Genomic DNA, 18,819 nt, shown 5'->3' with positions numbered 1-18,819 from the left:
GTGTACTCCAGCCATACTGTCTTTCCTCCAGATCTGGAAACATAATGCTGGTCCATATGGCACCTTTTGTGATGGAAAAAAATGGTTTCCTCTGCCTGGAGAGCTTGAAGAAGATGCCTCTTCCCCTGGACAGATGCAACTCTGTGCCAAGGTGGGCCACTTGGGGAGTGGAGCTGGATTTCAGCCCCTACTTGCTTCTGGGCAGGGTGCCCTGTGATACAGCTGCACCCAGTGGCCATGCTGGACCTTGCCCTGCTCTCTCTCACCTTGGGGCATCTTTACCTGTTTTCTCCTTAAGGACCTCAGCTACCCCAGGGGTATCTGAAGAGAATGCAAGATTTCTAGTATTCCAAATTCTGCAGTGATTTAATCAATGCCCTTTAATCTCTTATTTTCCACTCTGGCCTGCTTATGTTATTCCTTCCTTACGTCTAGCTTGGCAGGGTCAAGCCAGCTACTTCTAATTTTTTTTTAACATCACATAATCATCACTTGGTGTAGGCAACACCAAAGACATGACATTTATCTAAACTTTATAGCATCAGAGCTCTCACATCAAGGGAATGTTTTTCTGTCTGTTACTTCTGGAAAAGATGACTGCAACAAAATGTAGGATGTATTTCCTCATCAGTGGTCTCCGAGGTTCATCATGGCTCAACACAGATTCCATGCAGTTGTTGGTATCAACTGTGAATCTGGCTGACTCAGGATCACCTGAGGGGGCTGTGGTGGGGGCTTGAAATTGCACAGACTCGGGGCTCCACCCCTACTCCAAGACCCTGATTCCGTCAGTTTAGGAATGAAACCCAGGGATCCACGTCTCACCCCAGGTTTGGGAACTACTACTATAAATCTAGGGCTCTGTAAAAAACCAGTGTTCCTATTGAGCTGCAGCACAGTGGGGCTCTGATCTTCCTTTGACATCTTCAGAGGAAAATTAAATCTTGGGCACATGGCAGGCACTGTTGGTGCCTGGCACCACTGCAGGTACAAAGGATGCTACTCTGGGCCCAGGGACCACCTTGGTGCCACAGAGTTAACACCCCCGAGCAGCCCTCAACCAGGAAGCTGGCAGACACATGCCCCGGCTCTCTGGCCCCTATGTCTGACACTGGCTCCCAGAGGTCCCCGCTTGCCTGGGCAAGTAACCTGATGGAGAACACAAAGCTTACTGGCTCCCTTCCCGTCTCACCTCCCTGGTCTCTCACACTGCTTCCTGGGACCACCGCCCATATAAATTACCTGCGCTCAAATAATTTCCTTAGAGACTGCTTTGGGGGCACCCACACTCAGCCATTCAGTTAGTGTCTGTGTTAAGTGTAGTTAAGTGCACCCATGTTTCTGAATGGTTCCCACAGTAACTCTCAGCAGTGGGGAACAGAGGGAGGTGAGCATAGCACCCACTGACCTTGCTAGTTCATAAGCCAGCCCGTGAGTGTCTCTTGAAATTCTGCAGACTTGGCACCTTGCCTGCCTCACCTTAGTCCCACCCTGACTTTCAGGGAACCGGAATACACAAATCAGGCAAAACAGTCTATCCTACACTGGTATTTTCTAGGGTGTGAGTTTCTTTTGGGTTGCACCTATGTTTCCTCTTTGCTTTTTTATAGGCAATAACACTCTAAATGGGAGACCTTTTGGCACTAGAATTCTGAGGTATTGGGATTGTTCTGCAGGGTCATTAAGTCACACGTACTGTTGCAGGCATTTAACACAGCATATATACTTGAACGTGATGGCAAAAATAAACCAAAAGGTAATCTCTAAAGCTTGCTTGCTCTAGCCCATCTTGGCAGATGCCGTCTCAGTGGACTTTAAAATAAAAACTGATTCAACAAGGGTTGCGGAGCTTGCCAGGCCAAGTTTATTAGCACAGTTAATATCGCATGCAAATAGATTTCCCCGCCTTGGTCATGGCACTCCCTTAATTCAGCTCCTTGTCTGCTACATCTTTATCCTTGGCAAGTTAATCCTGCCAAATTCCTTTGCAGTAGCACATGTCATGCTGTGACTATGCCCAACAATGCAGTTGTGCTAATCCTCTTGTCTCAGCGTTGTGGCCCTGTCTGGTCAATGTAAGTTGATGCCAAGACGTTTTTCCTACTCTGGTACCCATCCCTTCCTCTTTTTTTAAATATGGTTTCAATGAAGTGGTCTGGAAGTCAAACAGTGTTTGGATAACTGCCAGTGTCCTTCAGACAAGAATGTCAAAGAACTCCAAACTCTTCCCAGCAGCCCCGCCCAGCTGTCAGCGGAATATGCTAAACGGGAAGGGTTAGAACAGGAAAATAAGTGAAATGTCTCTTTTCCAAGGCTCTCCACAGCTTACGTCCCAGAAGACAGCTGAATGGAGGTGACACATCACCTATTATCTTTGGTGCCACCCTCTTTTCAGTCCAGAGGCATCGTCACTGGCATGAATTACTGTAAGAGACACATCCCTGTAATCGCCTTTGTCTGGTGGTCTCCAGGCCTCACAGCATGTCACAGGTCTTCCAGCCTGTGGCCCAGAGTGGGGTTAAGAGCAGGATCCTAGTAGCCAGGTTTGCCCAGTTCAAACCCTGGCTAGTCTACTTTCTACCTTTGTGACCTTAGGCAAGTGACTTTGCCTCACTTTCCTTGTTTGTAAAATGGGCATAACTACAGCATCCGCCTATTAGGATGGCTGTGAGGATTTAGTGAACTGAAAATGGTGATTACTCAGAAAGGTGCTGGCACTCACACAGCAGGCACTGGGTTAATGTATAGCATAGATTAGCCAAACCCACTCCCATTTGCAGATTACACTGGTGCATATGCAAACTGCATGGTCACATTCCACCCAGGCATATCTTTTAGGATCTCCACTCTCTGGCCTGCTAATCACAGAAATGCAGCTATGAGGAACCTTTCCAGGTCCCCTGCCACAGGTCTTAGTTTTGCATCTAGCAGCCTTTGGTGGGTGTGAGGCAGCATTCCAGAGTGGAGAAGTGTAAGGATGTGTGATCAGATCCCCGAGGGTGAGTTCCTGGGCCTGCTGCTGTGACTCTGGGCAAGTCTCAACCTCTGGGACTTATATCCCCACGTTAGGAATAGGGAGACTTGTTCCTACATTGCAGGCTTATTGTGAGGATTAAATGAAAGAGCACATGTGAGGTGCTCTGCACGTTGCCCTATAAATGATGGCTCTTCTGACCCTGGAGCCCTGCAAGGCGCCTGGGCTTCCCTCTCCCAGCCTCCATCCAGCAGCCTCCTTAATCTCCCCACAGCCTTCGGAGGATCGTGCAGGGAAAGCCATCTGCACAAGGCCTGGCTGCTTCTGAAAAAGCATCAAGGGATGAGGCTGGGCTCACTGCTGCTAAGCAGTAGCTCCCCCTGGCTCGTTGCTTGTCCAAATATCTTCAGCTCCATTTAGTCCCTTTTGTGCTACTCTAAAATGAACCCTGTTAAGACTTGTTAGTGGTGTTGAAATGGCAATGTGCATGTGTGGATTTGTGTTTGGACAAAGCTGAATATGCACCCTGATGTGATAACCTTGAGGATGGACGATTAAACCTATTTGGTATCAGATCTGTCAGGACACGATTTTTGCCCTTGGTGTGAAGAGAGTATTTTGCTACGAGGAAGAGCTGCATGCTTCCCTTGGCAATCCAGCCACTAACCACCACTTCCTATTTGTCTCCAGTCCTATTCTATCTTCTAATAAATGAAGATCCCATCATTAGTTGAGTACTTGTTATATGTCTGTTATCAGGCTTGACACTTCATGTCAATCCTAGCATTTACCATGCTCCAGTGATTAGAAACACGCTCTATCCCAGGTCTTAACTGATCTTAATCCAGTTTCCACTTGCCAATCTCTTGAATAGAACCGGTTTGCAATACTTCGCACTAATTAAAACATGATAGAATTAAGCTGTTTGCAAAATCAGCAGTTCTGACCCTCTGGCCTCTGTGGCTCAGGCTCAGTCCTCCGAGGCTCACCCACTGTGTGGCCCTGGTGAGAACTCGAGCCGATGGGACAGTCCATCCACCTTGTGTGGAGAGAGCTATGCTTACCTAGCAGAATGCAAACACTGCTGAACTTTGCTTACTGGATAAAGGCAGCATTAGCTTCTCATTGCACTTCCTCCTACAGGATCAATGACGCAGCCTAGCCAGACTTGCAGCACCCGCCTGCCTGTAATTAATCGATGGATTGCTGTATCTGAGTGCAGCCTTCTGGGGAGAGGGTGGGGGGGAGGAAAATAAAGGCTGGGAGCAGACTAATAAGCACCGATGTTTCCAGAAGGCTGCTCTGGGCCACATGCCACAGGAAGTTTTTTTTTAGTGGTTGATTAGCTGTCAGAAAATTTCCTTTTGCTGTGAATGCTTCTTAGCATTCGGGAAGGAATTGATGATTTCTTCTTTTCTACAGTGTGTTTGTTTGCGTGTTTCTGATGTTCTTTAGCCAAATCAAAGTTGGCTAAATCCTAAGTCTGTGGTTCTAGGGATGTGCTCAGTATACTGTGTTCTGTCAGAGGGAGAGAAAGTATTTGGGTTTCTCTACTCAAAAGGATTGAACTGTGGCTATTTCATGCAATTGAAAGAGACCAGCTTTTGACTTACCATTCAGAGACTCTGCTTTTCTAATTCTTCTTTGAATCTAAAAGGTTTGAGAGGTTGTTGAATTTCCTTTCCTTTCTTTTTTTCTTTATTACAGTCATCTTAGTTGCTGGGCTTGTTGGGGGTGGGGGGACAGGCTGGTGAGGAAAGGGATAACAGAAAATGAAAATCCCACATGCATTCATCAGAGGTGAGCTAAGAGCTTCCAAACAGGTTGTCAGCTCCTTGCCTTTCCTGCTGTTTGTTACTATTTTAGGAACCAAGCAAAATGCAGGAAAATCTTGCTTTAAAGAAACCCAATACATAGAAGCCTCTATTTACACAAATACCATCAAAGGAGTGACTTCTTCAAGGGATTTTACTAGAAATCCTTCAAAAAGCAAGTTTCCTCACTACCCTAAATGTCAATGTGTGCGACACACTTCCTTTTAGAGACACACCCATTGTGTAGAGAGAGGCACCTCTGCATTCCTCTCTGAAAAGGGATTTCTTCCTTAAAACATCCCCCTCCCAGCAAGCCCCGGAAGATATATTGACAACAGGAGGACTGAGACCGATTGACAATAGGAGGATTATTTCCTAACCTGGTGTGTGACAAAAGCCCATTAACAAATGAACAAGACAGCCCCCATCTCCATTTTCTCTCAAACACAAAGCCCAAGCACCCACTGACCAGGACTGGGATCCTGTGGGGCAAGCCTGAGGCCCTCCGACTTAGACTACAGGCTGCTGAGAGGGGGCCCTGGGGTCCACCAACTAGGTGGGGAGCTTTCTCCCTTCTCCTTGGCGTTTCTGTGGCTAGAGGACAAAATGCTTTCTCGTCAGACAAAATTATTTTTCTCATGGAAGAACATAAGTTGTTATTTGAAAAACCTTACTGTCACTGAGCCACAAAGGCCTGCCTGGGCATTTCTGGAATGAGCAGAGGCATAATTTTTCCTTTTGAGTCCTGCTCCCTTTGTACAATGACTGGCCAGGAAGCCCCTAGAATTTCCAATGAGAGGTTCTTTAAGGCCTCTGTCACGACAGGTTTGCATTCTCCTCTCCAGCTGTTCTCCCAAGAAATTCTCATTTTAAAAATGCACCAACTAATGTAATCATGGGGGAAGAAAACCCTTTAACGAAACGTGGTTTTTAGGATATTCAAAAACAGAATGAGTTAAATATTCAGCAAACAGAAGTGAATAGCCTTCTGCAAATGAATGAGTCGCACTTATTTCACACTCTGCCACACAAGCTGGGGGAGCCACTGGCACACACATGCTCCTATCTGTGCTCGCACACCTGCCACGACTAGCTTCAGTCTCACTGTCACCGGCTGTTAGGAGTCTGGCCATTATTTAGGGAACTCACTAGCAAAATTGAGGAACCAATCACAAGCCCAAATCTTTCTACGTTTACCAGCCAGCTCCTTGGAGGCTGGGAGCTGCAGCACCATGGGGGTCCTCTCCCCAGACTCTAGGCTCAGGCACCTATGCAGAGGTGACCCTTCTGGAATGTCACAATTGGAGCAGCTCAAGGAGTCACCTCTGTGAGCCACTAAAGGAGATACAGGCCATGGATTCCTCTGGAAACCCAGCCTGATGCACCTCACTGCAAAGGAGCTTCTGAGTCCTCGGATGGACCCAGGCAGAGGGTAGAACTCAGGGGGTGTCCATGCAGTTTCCTTGGTAACATTATGTATTTTTAAGAAATATTTCTGTAATTATTTATTGATGCAATTGAATGAAGAATGCTTAGACAAATATCCCCGAGACACTGCTCAAAGTAAATCCCTTTTGTAATCCTAGGTATTTTAACGTAAGCATTTAAAGACAGCATTCTGAGAAGGGGTCTACGATGCAGAAAAGATTAAGGGCCCTTTGCCTGTGGGAATGGCGATGCCATGGAGGGGGTGGAGAGCAGCATGGATGGTAAGATGGCCTCTGCTCCCCAGAGCTGATGCTCGTCGCACCTGGCTGCATTCCACAGCCTTGTAATGCTGCTCACACGCTCTGCCTCACTCCATGCCTTATTCCTAGAATGGGAATAACAGTATCCTTGAGCTTCAGAACCAGAGGACAGGTGCCTTGCCTGAGGTCAGAAAGTGCTGGGCTTGGGCTCTCTGATTTCCTCACTGCTGAGGCCAATTCAGAATCCCACCACGTGACCCAAAACCTACCTACTTCTCGGTACTGCTGGGCCTCTCCATCCTTGTTCTGGATACAAAGCAGATGTCCAGCTTCATTCTTCATTCTGTAAGAAAGTTTCAGAAACTGGTCACCTTCATAGTCATCTTGACTTCAGGGCAAGTCCTTTAGACATAGCAAAGGCAACCCGGGGGCCATTCTGCCCCAAAGGAGGCCCACCTCGTGACTGACTTGCTGTCCTAATCCTAGGGGTGGGTGGGCAGGGCAGGTGGGGAATTCTGCCATCCTGGGCATTCACCGCTGGATTCTCTCCTGCACCTGCTTGTTCCTTGACAAAGTGTTGGGGCACAGCTAACATCATCACAGCACCCTAAAGTCCCTTGTGGCTCTTGGTGGACACGATGCTTCTAGTAAAAGGCTTTTATGGGCCTTTTAAGCATAGGTAGTGAGAGAAGACAAGAGTTTCCTCTTTTGGGGCTGGGATGCTCAGATTGTTTGTGACATCATCTCTCCCACCTCCAACCCCATTCCATATCCCTAGACAGAAAAGATCAGGCAGGAGGATGATTCCATACTCTTCAAAGGACTGAGTTCACAGCCTAGTTGATGTTATTCCATCGTCCTGTCCTCCAGAGGCTCAGGCAACAGCTGCAGACCTGGGGAGGGATGGGGCCGGGAGAAGTGGGGATTTTCAGGGTTACCTACAGCGATAGGGGCGGAACAAGAAAATCATCTGTAAAGCTCGCCTACTCAGCTAAAGATACACCTGATCCGGGGAGATGTGGGGAATGGGTCACAGTTTTGTCCCCATTTTGCAAACGGGAGAAACTGAGGCAGTAGGGTTTAAAGCAACCCTTTTCTAGGGACAGCCTATTTAACCTTTATGAAAATCACAGATTGGCAGGAACCAATCATACATATTTTACAAAACTCTTTTAACTTTCTTTTCAAGCAAAATGTGTTTCACAGCTGTAGTGGTTTGGAACTATGTATCCCAGAAAAACATGCTCTTAAACTGAATCCATTCCTGTGGGTATGGACCCACTCTAAATAAGATCTCTTCAGGATACTACTTTAGTTAAGACATGGTTGAAATGAATCAGGTTGGCCTTTAATCTGAATTACTGGAATCCTTTATAAGCAGAGTGACAGACACACAAGCCACAGAGGAGCAGCCAGAAACTGAAAGTCAACAGAAGCTGCGTTAGAAGGGAGAACCAGGAGAGGCATCGCCATGTGCACTGCCATGAGGCAGAGGAGCCAGCCCTGGCAGGTCAGTCTTCAGAAGAAAGCGTCGCCTTTCTGCGGCCTCAGAACCATGAGCCAATAAATCCCCATTGTTTAAGCCAACCTATTGCATAGTAATTGTTTAACAACAAGGAAACTAAAACAGTTTTTGGTACCGGGAAAGCAGGGTTCTGCTATTGCAAATATGAAAAATGTGGAAATGGCTTTGGGGTTGGGTAATGGGTAGAGGTGGAAGAATTGTGAGGCACTTAGCAGAAAAGGCCTAGATTGCTTTGGAGAGACTGTTGGTAGAAATATGGATGCTAAAGGTACTTCTGATGAGGCCTTAGAAGGACATGAGGAGTGTGTTATTGGAAACTGGAGGAAAGGCAATCCTTGTTTTCAAGTGGTAGAGAACTTGGCAAAATTGAGTTCTAACGTCAGATGGAAGGCAGAACTTGAATGCGATGAACTTGGATACTTAAACGAGATTTCCAAGCTAAGGATGGAAGGTGCAGCCTGGTTTCCCCTTGTTGCTTATAGGAAAGGGATCCCTGTGAACTGCATACACAGCCCACCATGTTTCTGTGGAATTTGTTTGAATGGCACCATTGCCACCCTGGACTGAAAGGGACAGAGAAGGGACAAATCAAAGGGAGAATGAATTTAAGAGCAGAGCCATGGAAGCTGAGGTCTGGACTGCAGAGCTCTCCTCAGGTCAAGACAGCAGGTCTACCCATGTATGTGGAAAGGGCAGGCTCACCCCTGTATTTGGAGGGGGGGGGGCAGTCCATCTGCCCCAGTGCTTGGAGGCCTTCCACCTCATTGTTCAGGCAGAGTGCTGCCACTCCAAAGCTGAGAGGAGGTGGGGCCTGTGTCCTGGCGTTTCTGTGTTGCCTCGCCGGCATCCTGATGCTCAGAGAGGGTGGGATCTTCACCCCAGTGTTTGGGGAGAGCATGGCCACTGCACAAGTGCTTGGAAGGGGTGGGACTGCTGCTCTCTCAGGCCCAGGGGACAAAACATCCATCCATAGATGACTCTCAGACCTTGAAATCTAATAGAGTTTGCTCTGCAGGGTTTTGGAATTGCTTGGGACCCATGACCCCTGTTTTCTTTCCAATGTCTCCCTTCTGGAACGGCAATGTCTATCCTATGCCTGCCCTCTCTTGTTTACTGGAAGCAGGTAATTTGCTCTCTAGCTTTCACAGGTCTATAGATGGAGGGGAATTGTACTCCGGGACAGACCACACCCATAACCAATTTTGAGGAGACTTTGTACTTAGCATTGTTACTGAAATGACTCAAGGCTTTTGGGATGTTGTGATGGAATGACTGTATTTTGTATGTGGGAAGAACGTGTTTCTGGAGTCCAGAGATGGATGGTAGTGGTTTGGAGCTGTGTATCCCAGAACATGTTCTTAAACTTAATCCATTCCAGTGGGCGTGGACTCGTAAATAAGATCTCTTCAAGATGTTACTTTAGTTAAGATATGGCCCAAATGAATCAGGTGGGATTTTAATCTGAATTACTGGAGTCCTTTATAAGCCAAGTGAAAGTCCGACACAAAAGCCACAAAGGGAGCAGCTCGAAGCTGAAAGTCCACAGAACTCGGAAACCAAGGGAGAAGCCAGGAGAGGCCGCCATGTGACAGAGGAGCCAAGGACCCCAGAACGCCACAGTCTTCAGGAAGACAGCATTGCCTTGAGGATGCCTTGATTTGGACTTCCCCTAGCCTCAAAACCGTGAGCAAATAAATTCTTATTGTTTAAGCTAACCCAATGCATGGTATTTGCTTGAGCAACGAGAGATCTAGAGCGCTAATAATTTTTATTTTCTGTACTCTTACAGTGTGTTCAGACTAGCAAATTGAAGAGGTGATGAAGAAAGAGGCAGTTGCCACATTATTTTTTCAGAGAAGTGGGCAGGGATGTTCCGGTGAGCAGGAGGACATGGAGGGAAGATGCATCACTGAGCTGCACCCAGAGCCCTGACAGACCTTCCCAAACACCAGTTCTATTGCCTTTTGCAGTTGGAATCTGGGTCATCTTATGTGCGGGGTGGGGTGGGGGGGGGCGGTAACAATGAATGCTAAAAGAAAACCTGTTAGCCATCATTTTGACATTGCCTTCTGATTTTGAAAAAGTTAAAAGGTGAAATAAAAGAATTCTTCCTTTTAGATCTGAGGAAATGCAAAGTATTTGTATACATAAAATCCATAAACTTAAATTGTCTCCTCAGGATCCAGCTTGATACCTTACTCCCTTATAACTACCCAAGCATGTTCTTCATGTTGAATGAAAAAAGTAACTACATCCTCAATAAGTGAACATCTATTTTGTCCAAAGGCTAAGCAGGGATGACTGACCTCATGCCCTGTTCAAGCAAGACTCCCCTGGCAGCAGGCCCCTCCAGTCCTCTCTCCACTCCTGTGTCCTGGTGGGGCAGACTCAGCCTGTCCCCTCCTGGGAGGATGGGTCTATGCCGAGGCAGGACTTCTGCACCTCAAACCTTTTTGCTCCTCCAGCTACCACTGGTGTTTCGGCCTGGGGGACACTTTTTCAGGAACCAAAATTTGCTAACATAGACACATAGCTCTGTACTGGTGTTCTGCCAGAAATTTTACTTCGATTTTGAAATTGAGAAGGTCCCAGAAGAACGAGCTTGAGGAAGTGCCCTGGAGTTCTCTAACCCAAAGACGCTGCTTTTCTAAATTGCGTCTCAAGCAGTATGTACCTCCCTGGCACCTTAAACTCCTATGTTTATACTTCCTCCAAGGGCTAGAAGTTGATCTTGAATTGTTATCAAAGGCATAAAGACAGATGGTGAAAACTTTGTGATAGCTGAGCTTAAGCCTTCTGGGAAGGGACAGAGATGGCTGGAGGAGCTGGTAGCTTCTGCTCTGCCTCTACCCAAGCCTGCTGTGCCAGGTGGCCCACACGCCTTCTTGCAAAGCCACGTGGTAACTGGTGAGATAGATATCACCGCCCCACTTTTATGGGTGAAGAAACAGGCTCAGGCTTACTCATGTGCTCCCCCCACATCCAGATGTGCTTCCATTGACAGTGAAGACAAATCCTACTGGTGGGTTTACTTTCCCCAGCTGAAGAGATGACAAAATGTACCTCCAGGTCATGGAGGGGAGGGACGGGGAGGAAAGTGGGCTTCTAGGTCAATCCTGGGAGATATGATTTGGGTTCTGGCTACAGTCCTCAGTCCCGGGGCCTAGTCAGGAAGCAATCCCCAAAGTCCTCACCACCCTTCCTTTTCTCAGCAGCTCCCTGCTCTCCCTTTTGCTTTTCCAGATTCCCTGGATGTAGAAGGTCACAAACTCAGACTCCATTTTACTCCTGCTTCAAGAGCACCTCCTTAAACTTTAGTTTTGAAAAGCCTGGAATTGGCAGCAAACGAAATCTTTCAGATTATCTGGGAATTTAAGAGACTTACGCTGCTTCTGAAATGTACATGAACAATTGTATGCTCCTTAAATGTGACTCAATCCTCTGCAGATGGATCTGCTCTTGGAAATCATGTTTCCAATTACTGACCCAGAGTGTGTAAGGTAAAGAATTTTCAAACAGGATTTCAGCATCATATATATATATAAGTATAAAGAAAACTACTTCCTTCTCCAGTCAGTTTTTTAGCAAGCAGGCTCAATCCCTGAATTACAGTTGAGTTTTTTAAAGATGATAAGGGTTTGGTGAGAGCTGGGGCTTTGTGTTAGACTGACTCAAACGCTTGACTCCTGGCGCCATCACTCCTGGCTGTGGCGGTGGGTATTGAATGGGCCGTAGGAGCCCATTCTCTTCCTCTGTAAAATGGGGAAAGTAACCCCCGCAGGGAGTTGTTGTGAGGCTCAAAGAGGAGGTGGGGGGAGGAGGAACCAGCACAGGGAACAAATACTTAATATTAACTAATTCCACGAACAGTTTGGCCCAATGAACCTTAGTTTTATTCCCCTTGCCTTTGGAACTCCCATCTGGTTACAGAAAGAGACTTTTTCCACATGTCCCAAGAATTCCTACAAGTTGCTTTCTGATTCAACATGTAAAAAACTGGGCTGGGTACTTGTAGTACCAATTTGCTAGCCACTGATCCAAAAAAATCAAACAAAAAATGTGTCAGCCCCAGAGCCAAGTCATCAGAGGCTGATCCGTGCTGCTGTTTCGGAAAGACCAATTTAACCTACTAGACTCTGAATACTGAGACTCTGTTCCCAACGATGACTGGACAGAAGCGTTAACTGTTACCCACACAACCATAAAATTAGTCAGCGATTTCCAGTTAAAGCTCCTATTCCAAATGAGAACCAAATCCTCCCAATCAAGCTTACGAATAGTATGAGAGAAATAAGTTCACTGCACATGCCAGTCAGGACAAAAGTGAGGATTTAAATCCCTGGGTGACAGAATTCTGCTGGTGCTTCAATTTTTATCCTACTCTTCAAAATTATCCCACTCTGGGAGTTTAGAATGCAAAATTGCAAAGGCAGTGATGTGCGGGAGGATGAGATAACATGGTTCAGCCTGTGGGTTTCACCGTGCCTGATTTTTGGCAGGATGCAACCTAGTGGGAAAGGGGCAGACTCAAAAGTGCAACTTTTGAGACTGGCTGCAAAAATACCAACTGAACCGGAGGCTTAGACCCCTGCTATGCAGCTGCCCCCTTTCCTTCCACTAAAGTAGGGTCTGCCTGACAAACATCTCAAATGCAAAGAAATCCTCTGTCGAGTGGACTCATTCAGCTCTTGGAAATCATGTTTTATGCTTTGAGCCTAATTAACAACAAAGGGTCACCTCATCTTGGCATCCTGATTTTGTTTTTGGTTCATTTTCAATTTGGATTATCATGAACCAAATCAGTCACAAAAGGGATTATGGAACAATCTTTCCCAACCCTCGTCTATAACCTGCCCCCTACCCCCCACCCAAAGCCTCAATTTCTTACTCCTTGCTGCTAGGACCAAATTTACAAGAGTGTAAGTGCCATTAAGTGACATTCATCAAAACACTTTCTATTGTTCCCAGACGCAAGTGGCCAGGAGGTGGAAATTACTTGGCATTTCATTTTAATCAGTATTGAAGATTTGCCCGACAGAACATATTAAGTGTAAGAATTGCTGGCTTGGGAATGAAGCTATGTTTGTGGCTTATTCCCTATTTTTCTTTCCTACAGGAAAGGAAATGACACGTCCCCTATCCTACCCAGCCTTCTGCAGTTTACACCCCACCCCCACCATCATCGTCTATGAAAACTTAACATTTAATTTTCCTTGGCGAGTGAAGCTTTTGTTAGGACTGTCTATAAACTTATAAGACATATCTTGTGCTTCTGTACCAGCACCAGAGATTAAAATTAAAGGTGGGGTTTGTTGGTTTTTTTTTAATAAGGTGTTATCGGTGGGCTCCGCCTTGGGAAGGTATGCTATGGCCAGCTAACTGTGGCCAACATGGGCTGAGCTTCCCTGCAGAGACTGTCACCAAGCGCCGCTACAAAGGAAGGGCGCCATGCTGATGGGTGCGCGTGCCTGCAAGGGACAGGGATGCTGCTTGCTGAAGTCTGACAGTAGCAGAGTGCAAGAACGTGTGTACGGTGCTTGCCTTTGGCTCCTAAAGTTTTCTCTTTATCTTTCAGGTTCCTTTCTCACAGATGGAGGATATTTTTTCTTTGTTGGGAATGTTTTGTTCCATAGGAGGAGGCTGTTCTTGGGGTAAGGCACCACGTGAGTGGCCCACACTTCCTACACCGCAGCCAGCCAAGCTCAGGAACAGGGATCCAGGAGGGGGAGAAAGGGCGGTGGGCCATGGGATGGAGGGGGTGATACGAGAGGTCAGCAGGGTATCACAGGGATGCTTAGAATTTACCACAAGTTCCCTGAAAAAGTCTATGTTGTAAACTGGTGCTATCTAAGTGTGGGCAGGGTAGAGAAGTCCTTCCTTGGTGAAAGTCAACAAAGCAAAACCCTCTGTCAGAGTGGGGATGCGGTTGACACAACAGACTGGGGAAGCCAGGGTGCATGCCCTAACCATTTCCCACCATCTTTCACATCAGACTGCCATGATTCTCATCACAGCACTTATCATCTTCTGGAATTATGTTCTTCCTGTATCTATGCACCAGTTTATCAAATAATTCCCTGCTGAAACATAAGCTCCATGAGGGTGGGAATCTCATCTGTCTTTCTCAGTTCCATATCTCTAGTGCAAGAACAGTTCTTGGCACATAGTAGATGCTCAATAAAGGCTTGCCGAATGAATGAATGGGAAGCAAAATTTCTGGTCCAAAGAGCTGCCTATTATTTCCCTTCCAATCCTGGTCTTTGCAAGAACCCCGGCGTTGCATAGAGCAAGGGAATGAAGAAGCAGCTGAGGAGGTTCTTACAGAAGCCGAAGGACAACAGGTGAGAACCTAAGCTCAGAATTATGGCAGAGATAAGAGTTATAAATCAGTACTTTATGCTGGTTTAAAGCCCCAAGAACATGGCATCACTGCCCAGAGATGATTGCTATGATTTTTCTGGTATGTATTTTTAAGACTAAAAATAACTGCAAAAAAAAAAAAAAAAAAAAAAAGGCAAGGGGAGGGGAAGAAGGAAAGAGAAACTTTAATAATACTTAACATATTAAGTTGTACACTGAACAAAGAACTCCCACATAGAGGCCAAGAAGAAACGTGATGGTTTTCAGAATTTATACTGTGCAGGGGCCTGTGGGTTTGGGTGAAAATGGCTCATGTCAGTAGAAAACCTGTGGCTTTGGAAGATTCAGATATGAACTTATTCAGTCCAAAGGACAAGAAACAGTTATTTGAATATTTCTTCTTCCAAATCCAAAAGCTACATGTGAATATATAAACTTCTACACACACAAACATATTTCCCACAAAAATCTTCCCTATCCTAATCCATAATTTAAAAAACCTGTATGTAGGATAAAGTCTGATTTGAAATTGGCAGGCTATAGATTTAGTTTACTGGACTGAATGTGGGGACTTGCCTTTTAAATCTCACTTACTAATTTTGTTGCATTTCCAGTGAAGTTTTCTCATAATTCTCAGCCCTTCAATTTAGGAGCCAGCTTTCCTTTAGTTGCAGCTAAAGTTGGTATCCATTAAAAAAAAATTAACTCGCTAACTCTTTACAAGCATACCTCGTTTTATTGTGCTTTCCTTTATTGCACTTTGCAGTTATTGTGTTTCTTACAAATTGAAGGTTTGTGGCAACTCTGCACTGAGCAAGGCTATCGACACCATTTTTCCAACAGCATGTGCTTGTCTCTCTGTCACATTCGGGTAATTCTTGAAATACTTCATACCTTTTCATTATTTTATATCTGTTATGGTGATCTGTGATCAATGATCTTTGAAGTTACTATTTTAGTTGTTTTGGGGCACCATGAAGCACGCCCATATAAGACGGCGAGCTTAACTGACGAACGTTGGGTGGGTACTGACAGCTCCACTGACTGGCCATCGCCCCACCTCTCCCCTTTCCTCAGGCCTCCCTATTCCCTGAGACACAACAATATTGAAATTAGACCAACTAATAACCCTACAATGGCTCCTAAGTGTTCAAGTGAAAGGAAGAGCCATGTCTCTCACTTTAAATCAAGAGCTAGAAATGATTAAGCTTAGTGAGGAAAGCATGTAGGTTGAAAGCTGGGATAAGTAGAAAGCTAGACCTTTTGCACCAAACAGTTAGCCAGGCTGTGAATGCAAAGGAAAGGTTCTTGAAGGAAATTGAAAGTGCTACTCCAGTGAATACATGAGTTTTAGGAAAGCGGAACAGCTTTATTGCTGATAAGAAGAACGTACTGGTGTTCTGGACAGAAGATCAAACCAGCCACAATGTTCCCTTAAGCCAAAACCTAATCCAGAGCAAGGCCCTAACTCCCTTCAGTTCTATGAAAGCTGAGACAGGTGAGGAAGCTGCAGAAGAAAAGTTTGAAGCTAGCAGAGGGTGGTTCATGAGCTTTAAGGAAAGAAACCATCTCTATAAAATTAAAGTGCAAGGTGAAGCAGCAAGTTATCCAGAAGATGTAGCTAAAATCATTGAGAAGACTGACTCCAATCTTCAGAGTTCTATTGTGGTTAAAATGCTATCAAACAGCATTAGATGCTATAGGAAATTTTTTTTGTGAAAGGAAGAGTCAATTGATGCAGCAAACTTATTTTAAGAAATTGCCACAGCCACCCCACCCTTCAGCAATCACCACCCCGATCAATCAGCAGCCATCAACTTCAAGGCAAGACCCTCCACCAGCAAAAAGATTACGACTTGCTGAAGGCTCAGATAATGGTTAGCGTTTTTAGCAAAAAGTACTATTAAATTAAGGTATGCACATTTTTTATTTAGACCCAATGCTTTTATTGCACACTTAATAGACTATAGCATAGTGTAAACACGTAACTTTTATATGCACTGGAAAACCAAAAAATTCGTGTGAATCACTTTACTATGATACCTGCTTTATTACAGTGCTCTGGGACTCAATCTGCAATATCTCCAAGGTACGTCTGTATTCATGGTAAAAGAACATTTAGATAACCTACATATTTTTGCTAATGTGGCCTTTTCTTTTATAATCTTTTATATCTATAAAACACTTGTAATATGGAGTGAAAAAAATAGGTTTCAGAATCAAAATTCCATTTTGGAATGAGTCCATGGATACTTGGTTAGAAAACACTTGCTGTGTGCTAAGTGGTGTCATGCCAGGGAGCTGAGGCCAGAGGCCTTGGACACAGAACCTGGGCCGGCAGGACCACCAGCCACGGCCAACCAAGGCACCCTGTGGGGTGACGAGACTCTGACGCTTGCTAACCATCCTCCACTCGATGAACCCCTCAAGAACTTAGGCTATCCAAAAAAAAAAAGAAAAAAAAAATTAATGATTAAAGTGTGTCTTCTATTTAATCTTGAGGAAATATCAGAAAAATCCCAGATGAGACACATTCTCTATTCTCTTCAAATAATGTCAATGGCGTGAAGGACAAGAAAGGCTGAGGAACTGTTCCAGATTAAAGGAGATCAAAGGGACATGATGCCCAAACATAATGCACATTCCTGGATTGGATCCCAGATCAAGGGGAAAAGAAATGACTGCAGAGGACATTATTGGGAAACAGGCAAAATTTGAATATGGATAATATGTTAGACAGTAATATTGATATCAAGTTGACGTCCTCGACATGGTGACATAAGACATCCCCTGGAAAATTTCCCCACAGAATCAACTAATGAAAGGAAAACCCCACTTGCTTCGATCTCTGGAGTAAAAGAGATGGAAAAGGACTCTTCAAATGCTGAATCAAAGAAAAAGAAATAAAACTACCCAAAACAGGTAGGTGATCCACAACCTGAATCCACCAGTCTGGACCCCTCCCCCTCATTTGGCCCCATGCAGCTTTGGAATTGCACAGACAGCATGACGTGGGTCCCTCCTGTCGTGGACGCAGACCACAGAGGCACTAGCAGCAGCAGATTAGAGCCCCATGCATCCAGGCACAGGGAAACAAATCTGCAGAGACTCAGGTGGAACACAAGTGGCTGACTAGTGCTTATATACAAAAAGGTCCCCAAGAAATAAAAGAGAATGCGACAGAGCTGGCTCCAGTTAGGCTGTTTTGCCCAAGGTCCTCCTGGAGTGGAGTTCTGAGCAAAATGGCTTTCTCAGAGAAGCAGAGGCTCTGTACTGGTTAAGGTGCTGGATGTTTCCATCAGATGCAAAGCCCAGCTCACAGCTGGCTACTCACTAGCTGAGTGACCTCGGGAGAATTACTTAAACTAAGCATCAGCTTCCCCACCTGTAAAGGGGAGGTTATTACAATGGGGTTGCTGGGAAGAAGAAATTAAAAGGAGAGTTCACAGGAAGGACTCGGCGTTGCACCAGTCACAGCGTAAATACTCGGTGTGCACTCTGCTGGGTAGAAGCAGGCTCTCACGCCCTGTTCAACTCCCTGCAAATATTGGGGAAGCCCTAAGTCTTGAAGAGCGGAGGCAGGGCAAGATGGCAGAGTGGTGAGGAGCAGAATTTTGTCTCTCCCCTAGAGCAGCTGGCAATTACCCAAGAACTATATGAAACAGTGTTTTCGGGGTCTCCAGTAACCAGTCACACATTGGACACAAGTTTGGAATTGGAGGAAAAGCTGAGATCACAGCGAACATTGCTTCAGTCAGCCACGCCCCCGACAGGATCAGAGTCACCAGGAGAACTAAAGGCTCCACACCTCCTTACACTGGTGGGGGAGCTGTGGGCTGGCCAGCGCCACCTGCTGGACAGGAGAGGAAAAGCACCAATTCTAAAGGCCTCATAGGAGGGTCTCATTCTCAGGAAAACTCCATACCTTCCCACTGAGACCTGGGCCTCACTAGACTGGGAAAATCTGACTAGGGTCGACCATATCTGAGGAGACCCACTCACAAAAAGGTTACATAGAGGCAGAGCAAGAAACAGAAAAAACAAGAGGGGAAAAATTCTGATCAACTAAATAGAACCTAAGTTAGAGGTCTAGAATAAGCTGAACTGAATAACAGAGGCCAGAAAACAAAGCCAACCAACAAGAAAACCACTAGGTAAAAGACAGAAAACAAGCTCCAAAATAAACTAATCAAGAGAATCAGATGCCTAGACAACTTAAGATAACAAGCCATACCAGGAAACATGAAAACATGGACCAGCCAAAGGAACAAACTAATAGCTCAGCTGAGACACAGGAGTGGAGGCAACTAATGCTAAATAAATTTGATGAAATGAAGGAAGATATAGCAAAAGAGCTGAAGGATATAAAGAAGACACTGGCTGACCATAAAGAAGAATTCATAAACTTAAAAAAACAAATGGCAGAACTCATGGGAATGAAGGCCACAATGGAGGAGA

The 18,819-nt window shown here is 45.5% G+C and overlaps 1 long non-coding RNA gene across 1 annotated transcript in view; it reads left to right on the top strand.

The window, feature by feature from the left end:
* Positions 1-8,303: 8,303 nt before the first annotated feature.
* The window catches only part of LOC119543649, a 47,412-nt gene continuing 36,896 nt past the window's right edge, over positions 8,304-18,819 (top strand). The window contains exons 1-5 of the long non-coding RNA XR_005218675.1: positions 8,304-9,684; positions 9,791-9,877; positions 11,245-11,501; positions 13,577-13,652; positions 14,269-14,342. This is a non-coding gene — a long non-coding RNA (uncharacterized LOC119543649). The remainder of the gene's footprint in view (positions 9,685-9,790; positions 9,878-11,244; positions 11,502-13,576; positions 13,653-14,268; positions 14,343-18,819) is intronic.

The sequence above is a fragment of the Choloepus didactylus genome, chromosome 1, assembly GCF_015220235.1.
Source record: "Choloepus didactylus isolate mChoDid1 chromosome 1, mChoDid1.pri, whole genome shotgun sequence".
Classification (NCBI taxonomy): domain Eukaryota; kingdom Metazoa; phylum Chordata; class Mammalia; order Pilosa; family Megalonychidae; genus Choloepus; species Choloepus didactylus.
The sequence above is the reverse complement of the archived record's forward strand: the minus strand, read 5'-3'. Positions and strand labels throughout refer to the sequence as shown.